This window comes from Babylonia areolata, chromosome 26 (genome assembly GCF_041734735.1).
Source record: "Babylonia areolata isolate BAREFJ2019XMU chromosome 26, ASM4173473v1, whole genome shotgun sequence".
NCBI classification, from domain to species: domain Eukaryota; kingdom Metazoa; phylum Mollusca; class Gastropoda; order Neogastropoda; family Buccinidae; genus Babylonia; species Babylonia areolata.
In genome coordinates this window covers 1,850,001-1,857,727 of record NC_134901.1, presented here as the reverse complement: position 1 = coordinate 1,857,727, position 7,727 = coordinate 1,850,001, and the positions used below count along the sequence as shown (strand labels likewise).

At 46.6% G+C, this 7,727-nt stretch overlaps 1 protein-coding gene across 1 annotated transcript in view; it reads left to right on the top strand.

The window, feature by feature from the left end:
- Nucleotides 1-7,638: 7,638 nt before the first annotated feature.
- The window catches only part of LOC143300458 (UNC93-like protein), a 35,672-nt gene continuing 35,583 nt past the window's right edge, over nt 7,639-7,727 (top strand). Inside the window, exon 1 of the mRNA XM_076614143.1 lies at nt 7,639-7,727. This exon is cut by the window's right edge and continues 58 nt beyond it. The gene's annotated coding sequence lies outside the window, so the exon portion shown is untranslated.

The window sequence follows — 7,727 nt, the reverse complement described above, 5'->3', positions numbered from 1 at the left end:
CACACCAGCCTCGCAATAAAATTCTCCACACTTCTTGACTGTTGATGATTAATAAGTCTGTTGCACTTTTGTTGTTGTTTTAATATTGTTATTTCCTGTAAAGCTAATGTGTGTAGACAGGCACATAAAAGGTATATAGTTCATGACACACGAATGCACGCACGCACTCACTTGACGTACACAGCACACGCATGTACGCACGGCACACAAGCCCGTACACACATACACACTGATATCCACACGCATAAATCATGCATACACATACACGTGTACTCAAAAAATTCCCCAACACATACACGCACTGTACATTACCAGTAATCACGCACTTTCGTTGAGTGAGAGTGAGTGAGTGTATATTATATATGTATGTTTGTATGTGCGTGCGTGTGTATGTGTGTGTATGTTCAATGTATATGCATCCCTTTGTGTATGCGTTTGTTTGTGTGTGCATGTGTGCCCGGACGCATACACGTGTATCTTGTATATGTGGATGAGCGTTTACATGTGTTTGAGTGTGAGTAGAGTTTATACAAGTAAGAGAGAGACAGAGAGGCACCGAGAGAGCCACAGAGTAAATCTACCAACACTCACCGTGTCGAAAGCAAACACGTCTCGCGCTGGGTCGTCCAATTTTCAGTCTTCTTTACCATCTCCTTGTACCTGTCACGAAAGGGGGTGTTACGGTTTACAGTCCAGCTTTCCTCAAAGGGTCTGTCACGTCCCTTGATGGAACACAAAATTCCACTGCCATAACAAAGAAGAAAAGAAACCACCACAGAGACTACAGGCATACTTTACGTTATGTATGTGCGAGGTCATGCATTCTTTAACACCCAAATGCCAAGGTCTAATCAATGTGCGTCTTGATCTTCTGCTGGTCATGATGTGTGCGGGTGTGTTTGTTTGCATGTTTGTGTGTGCACACTTGTTATTATTATTATCATGATTATTATCATTTTTAATATTATCATTACTATTAAACACTCTACCCTTTCCCCCTTGAGACAGGAATACCTGCACGTTCGCACATCTCGATTGTCTACTTGTCAGTTAGCCTATCTACGTGTAGATCTACTTCACTGTCTGAACACCACGAAACACGTTTTTGTTTGTTGTTGTTTTGTTTTGCTTTTGTTTCAGGAGATTGGGAATCTGCTTCCTGTTCGAGCTTTGTGTGCAACATGAGCTTTTTTCTTAAAAGAAGATAGGGCAGGAGCCAAACAAGAAGGGGAGGAGGGGGGGGGGGGGGAGGAGGATGGAAAAAGAGAGAAAGAGACAGAGACTGGCAGATAGAGAGAGATGGAGAGGGGGAGAGAGGGAAACTGAGGGGGTCAGACATAATACAGAGGAACAGACAACATGGATACATAGAATCATCGAGAAAGAAAGAGAATGAATGACTGTTTAATGCATTTCGGTCATGGGGACATATATATGTCGGGAATTTGACGGAGGGATTATAAGAGAGAGAGAGAGAGAGAGAGAGAGTATGGATTTCAACTTGTATATCTACATTCCTGTCTGTCTTTCTTGGACCAGAGTGTGGTCCTTCGATTGCAGTTCTGAAGCGACCATTTTGAAAACTAATCAAATAAACCCTTAGGACGTCTGTGTTGGAGGCCTGTTTGCCTAAACAAGCCTACGATGGAAAGTGTTTTTTGACTCACGAAAATCTTGGACTTAAAGCTTGTGGACAGTTACGAATATAATATACAATGTACATTTGTATTGCGCTTACCCTGCGGCTCTAAAGGTCTTTAACGATTCACCTGTTATAGATCACACACACACACACACACACACACACACACACACACACACACACACACACACACACAATTATATATAATTATATATGTGTGTGTGTGTGTGTGTGCATGACTGAAGCCGGACTGGATGACAAAAGAAACGAATGATGAATGCGTCTTTCAATCGGCTCCTCACACAGATTGACAAACGACTCCTTGTTAATACCACTTACAGTGAAAAGACGTTAAATTAAAGAACGAACGAACGAACAAACGACTCCTGCTTGCAAAGCACCTGGAGCTTCGTCTGTGGGCGATAAGGTAGCCAGCCATATATCGTTCATGCTTTTGTGTTTTGTTCAAGTCCGGCTTGTAAGCTATCACAGTTCACAAAGACACTTGGGTACATGAAAAAACAACTAAACTTTGCAATAGGCAGATAGAAAAAAAGTTTTGGAACTGAAACCGAGTCAGACCACTCGAGTATTTGAAGCCGGATCTGTGGAAGAGATGTGTGTGTGTGTGTGTGTGTGTGTGTGTGTTTGTGAGAGTGTGTGTGTTTGGAGGAAAGAAGTGTTACAATTGGCTAGCTGAGGACCAACGTTTGTTGCATTCGTAGTTCCTTTCGGTAAAGTTATGTCTGTAGTTAATAGTTGAGGATTGATTAATTATCAATATGTATTGTTTGCGCGAATGGGCTTTTTTTCTTTTTTTTTTTGTTGTTGTTGACATCACTCTTATTATTTGTGTGGTATGTGTAAAGGTTGTATGTATGTAACGTTTCAATTCCCCCAGTGGGCGCAAGAAATAAACTTTTTGCCTTGCCGTGGGACACTCACAATATTGATCAACGTTTTGTGTGAGTTGCATGAAAATATGTAACATTTTCATGTACCCTTTCATACACCCCGCCCCTCCCTGCGTTTCTTCTTCCTTTTTTTTTTGATAGTTATTTGTCTTGTCACAACGCTAAACCACAAGCCCATCCCTCGCCGCCACCCTCTTATCCGCAACTGATTAATTCGGCTCTGTGCGTGCGTGTGTGTGTGTGTGTATGCGCGTGTGTGTGTGTGTGCGTGCATGAGTGTGTGTGTGTGCGAGTGCGCGCGTACGCGCGCACACGCACGTGCGTGTGTGTATTGTGTGTGCGCACGTGTGTGATGTGTTGTGTGTGTGTGTGTGTGGCGGAGGTATGGTAGGTATAGGTGAGTCGGAAAGGTGGGGGAGGAGAGGTTTCAAGTGATAATGGTTGTTGGGTGTACGTATGTGTGCTTTGGGTGGAGAGGGGCGTGGAGAAGATAACGATGGCGATAAAATAGGTATGTTAGGCTCGGAGGGGTGGAGAGGGCACTTTACTTACACACTCATCGTGCACAGACGTAATATGTTGGGTTAATAAATTATGTACATCTCTGACCGCTGTCGATGGGTCAGCTTGGTTTATGACACGTGTTCATGTGTGTTTGTAATTTTTGTTTTGTTTTGTTTTTGTTTTTGTCGTTTTCCATGTTGTTGTTGTCTCGTTCGTCATTTATCTCCTTGACAAAGGCGGTAGTACGTCGCAGGTCCTCCGTAGAGGTTTTGGGCCGCTGGGATTGGGTGGGGCCAGGTTTTCTCTCGGAGCGCTTGGTGGAGCGGGCAGGACTGCAGCAGATGTTCTGGTGTCTGGCTGCCTGTTCTGCAGGGTCACTGCTCTGTGTCGCCGATACGGACATTCGTGTATAGGTGGTGTTTCAGGCGGTTGTAGCCTGTCCTGAGACTGAAAATAGCTACCTGCTCTCGACGAGTCAGCAGGTAGTACGGGTCTGCTCTGTTCTGCAGCTTGGCCTTAATGATGGTCCTGGATTCAGAGTAGCTGGTAGACCTGTCCATCTGATCTTTTGTAGTGCCTTCCTTCGCCAGGGAGTGAGCAGTCTCGTTGCCAAGCACGTTGCAGTGGGAGGGAATCCACTGTAGGGTGACTTATGCAGAGGAGGCGAGAGAGGAGGACAGATCGTTGAGGTCTGGATCTCTGTTGGAACAAAGGGCCTGCAAGATGGACAGGGCGTCGGTCAGGAAGACAACGTTGTGGCTGGCATAGGGGCTGACCTCTATGTGGACTGCTGCTGTTTTCAAGGCTTCTGTTTCGGCTCTGCAATTGGTGGAGTACAGGCCAGTAGCGAGGCAGATCTTTTCTTCTCTGCCTCCTGGATACTGAACATAGACTCCTGCCCCCCCGTTCCGAATGACATCTGTTGCAGAGCCGTCAGTGTAGACATGAATCCAGAACTCTTTGAGGAACTGGGTGTGGAGGTGTTCAAGGGTGAGGGACTTTCTTTCAGGGCCGCTTTGGGAATCTTTGGAGCCAACACCAGGGATGCAGCACTGGATGAGGGGAGGAGTTCCTTCGCTCCAGGCAGGGACGGCAAGACACCGGGATATAATTTTGGAGGCATGGTCAAGGATATCGTGATGTTGCCGTTCTAGGATCCTGCTCTGGTGTATGAAGCTCCCTCTCTTCAGCCGTCCTTTTGTTGGCTGGGACAGTCCGTCCTTCATGGGGTGCCCTTGCAGCCTCTTGAACTTGGCAGCCTGGGTCCGGGGTTTGGCGTCTCTGCAGTCCTCAATGGGTTGGAGCTCTGTGATGGTTTCAAGCTCCTGAATTGGCGTAGACCTCATGGCCCCTGTGATGATATGGGTAGCTTGATTCTGAACAAGGTTGGACTTGGCCGTAGTGCCCCATGCAGTCATGCCATACTCCAGCACTGGTCTGACTCTACCAGTGTACAGCCTCCTGAGGGTCGTGTTGTCTGTGCCCCATGTTGTTCCTGCCAGTTTCTTCATGAGGGCAAGTCGTACTTTTGCTCTTGATTCTGCTTTCTCTGCTTGCTTCATCCACGTCAGGCGTTTGTCAAAAGTGACTCCCAGGTACGTGGGGTTGTTCTCAGCAAGCAGAGTTTGTCCATTGGTGCACAGGTTGGGTGAGAGGCTGAAAACAGTGTAAGTGGTCTTTTTGGCATTAATTGTCACCAGCCACTCTTTCGTCCAGCTTTCGAGAACATTCAGCACCTGCTGTAGTCTGTACTTGGCAGTTGTGAGGTGTTCTTCCGAGCACCATAGGACAAGATCGTCTGCATAGATGGCTCCCTGGAATTTGTGTGGCATATCTTTGACGATGTCGTTGATGAAGACGAGGGATAGTGCAGGGCTGAGGACACCTCCTTGAAGAACTCCTTCTCTCAGTGTCTTCTTCCGACTATATGCTCCATTGACATGGACAGGCCTTCCTATTGTTTAGGTACTGCGAGATCCACTGGTACATACAGCCAGTCACACCACTCTTCTGGAGCTTCCTCCAGAGGCCATCCTTCCAGACTTTGTCGTATGCCTTTTCTATGTCTATCCACACCGTCAGTGTATGCTGTTTGTCCTGGAAGCCATCCTCGATCTTCTGGGCTATGTAGGACACTTGGTCCTCAGTGGAATGATGTTGGCGGAAGCCTGCCTGCTCTGGAGTGATGATGTTGTTCTTCTCCAGGTGCCAAACTAGGTGCGAGTTGATCATACGCTCTAGGAGCTTGCCCACGCAGCTGGTGAGGCTGACGGGGCGATAACTATCAGCCCTAGCTCTGTCTTTGCCCTTCTTGTGGATGGGCACCATGTCAGCTTCTCGCCAGCTCTGTGGAACATGCCCCGTCTTCCAACTGTTGTTGAAGAGAGCTAGAAGTTTGGTCTTTGCTTTGGTGCCAAGGTGTTTTAGCATTTCGTTGGTGACTTTGTCAGGACCTGGAGATTTTTTGTCCTGCAAAGACTTTACGGCTTCTTCAAACTCCTTCAGTTTGAAAGGCCTGTCCTTATATTCAGGCTAGTCTTGGTCATCCTGATGAAAAAAAATTTTTCATTTCATCATGGATTTGTTGTTTTCTGTCCTCTGACACAGTGATGTTGCTGATCTGCTCATAGCGGTCTATGAAGCAGTTTGCTGCCTCTCTCCCTGTCACCATCTCCTGGTCTTTTTGAAGCGTGACAGGTGCTGACCTTGTCTCTTCGTTGCTCATGGCTTTAGTGAGTTTCTAGAGTTTGTTGCCATCTCTGTCAAGGTTCAGCTTTTCTGATTTCTCCATCCAGCTTGTTCTTGCAGCTTGGATGTAGGCCTTTCTCTATTTGGCAGTTCAGGCTTTGAGAGTAATGTTGTTTTCTTGTGTTGGGTTGTTTCCTCTCTAGTCCTTGTCACTTCATCTTCAGGCTCCTGCAGCTCTTCTGTCCAACATGGCCAGTAGTTCATGGGAGCGCCGCGTGGAATTGCCTTTGAGGCTGTTTTCAGGATGGCTTGGTTGAAGTTTTTTGGTGGCTCTGTTGATGTTGTAATCGTCCATTTTGATTGTCTTGAAGTACTCGTCAGAGAGGCCCGTGAACATCTCCCAATCCGCCTTCTTGTAATTCCATCTGGGAAAGGACTTGGCATCGCTTGGTGTATTGTGCAAATTGATGGCCAGTAGTACTGGTCTGTGGTCGCTGCCTCCCAACTGTCTTTGTACCTTCCTGTTGGTTTTTTGGGTAAGGTCTTCAGTGGCAAAGGCAAGATCTGGGGTAGTCGTGGTGAGCCATCAGCGAGAGAAGAAGGTTGGTGGGTCTTCTGGATCATTCAGCAGAAGCAGATTGCTCTCTGTCTGCCAGTCTGAAACTGAAACTGCCAGTCCTCCACTTCGTCTCCTCTTCGGTCATTCTCACTGTAACCGCAACAGGTTAAGTGGCTGTTAAAATCACCTACTACCGAGCAGTTCTCTGATAGTATGTCCATTCTCTGTAAAGAGAGCTCTTTGTCTTGAGGGCAGTACACGTTGAAGATGGTGATGTCAGTCTTGTCCACTGTAATCTTGATTCCGTGAATTTCAGCTTCCTGATTTGTATCCACTGTAAATTCTTAGGCTGATACACTGTTTTTGACGAGTATCTGCACTCCTCCTTTTGATCTTCCTTCTCTGTCCATCTTGAAGGTTTGGTAACCTCTGTCCATCTTGAAGGTTTGGTAACCTCTGTCCATCTTGAAGGTTTGGCAACCTCTGACTCTGAACCTGTGGCTGGGTTTCAGGTGTGTCTCCTGGACACAGGCCACATCGTGTTTCTGCATACAGTCTTTCAGTAAATGGAATCTTTTTGTGGTAGACGCCCTCTGCATTCCACTGGAGAATGTTGAGTGGTCTAGAGGTTTCTCCGGGGTCATATGTTTTTCGGCCATTTGCTATTTTCCTCTGCCTCCGAAGCCTGTTTTCCATGTTTGATATCTAGCGAAAAGAAAAGAAAAATCACGGTATTTAGTTGTTTGTCTTCATGTCTGTGTATTCATTACCGTTTTTTTGTTTCCTAACCTCTGTAATGTTTTATATTTCCAGTCACGTACAATCAATTTTTTTTTTCAAGTTTACATCGGAAACGCATGCATACTAATCGACTTGCGCGTGCGTGCGCACACACAAACACACATGCACGCACGCACGCACACGCGCGCGCGCGCCCACGCATGCACACACGCACGCAAGCACGCACATAAACACACACACACACACAAACACACGCACACACACAAAAGACTTAATTCTCTGCATCTTCACATGAACATATACACACTGCGGAACATAACACACACACAGACACACTCACACGCGCGCGCAGGCGTGCGCACGCACACACACACACACACACACACACACACACACACACACACACACACCACACATGCACACACGCACACGCACACATATGAATACAAATTGTTCATTCAGTTTTTATATTCTTCAACAAAGCTTCTTCCAAGGGATTATCGTGCATGCGCGCACATGTGTGCGTGTGTGTGTGTGTTGTCTTTTTTGGGGTTTTTTGTTTTGTTTGTGTGTGTGTGTGTAGTGTCAGATAACAGGACAGGATGGAGAAGGATCCAAAGCCAGAGTCCACCAATGCCATGGATAAGCAGATCATGGACCAACCCCCTGCTCTTGAGCC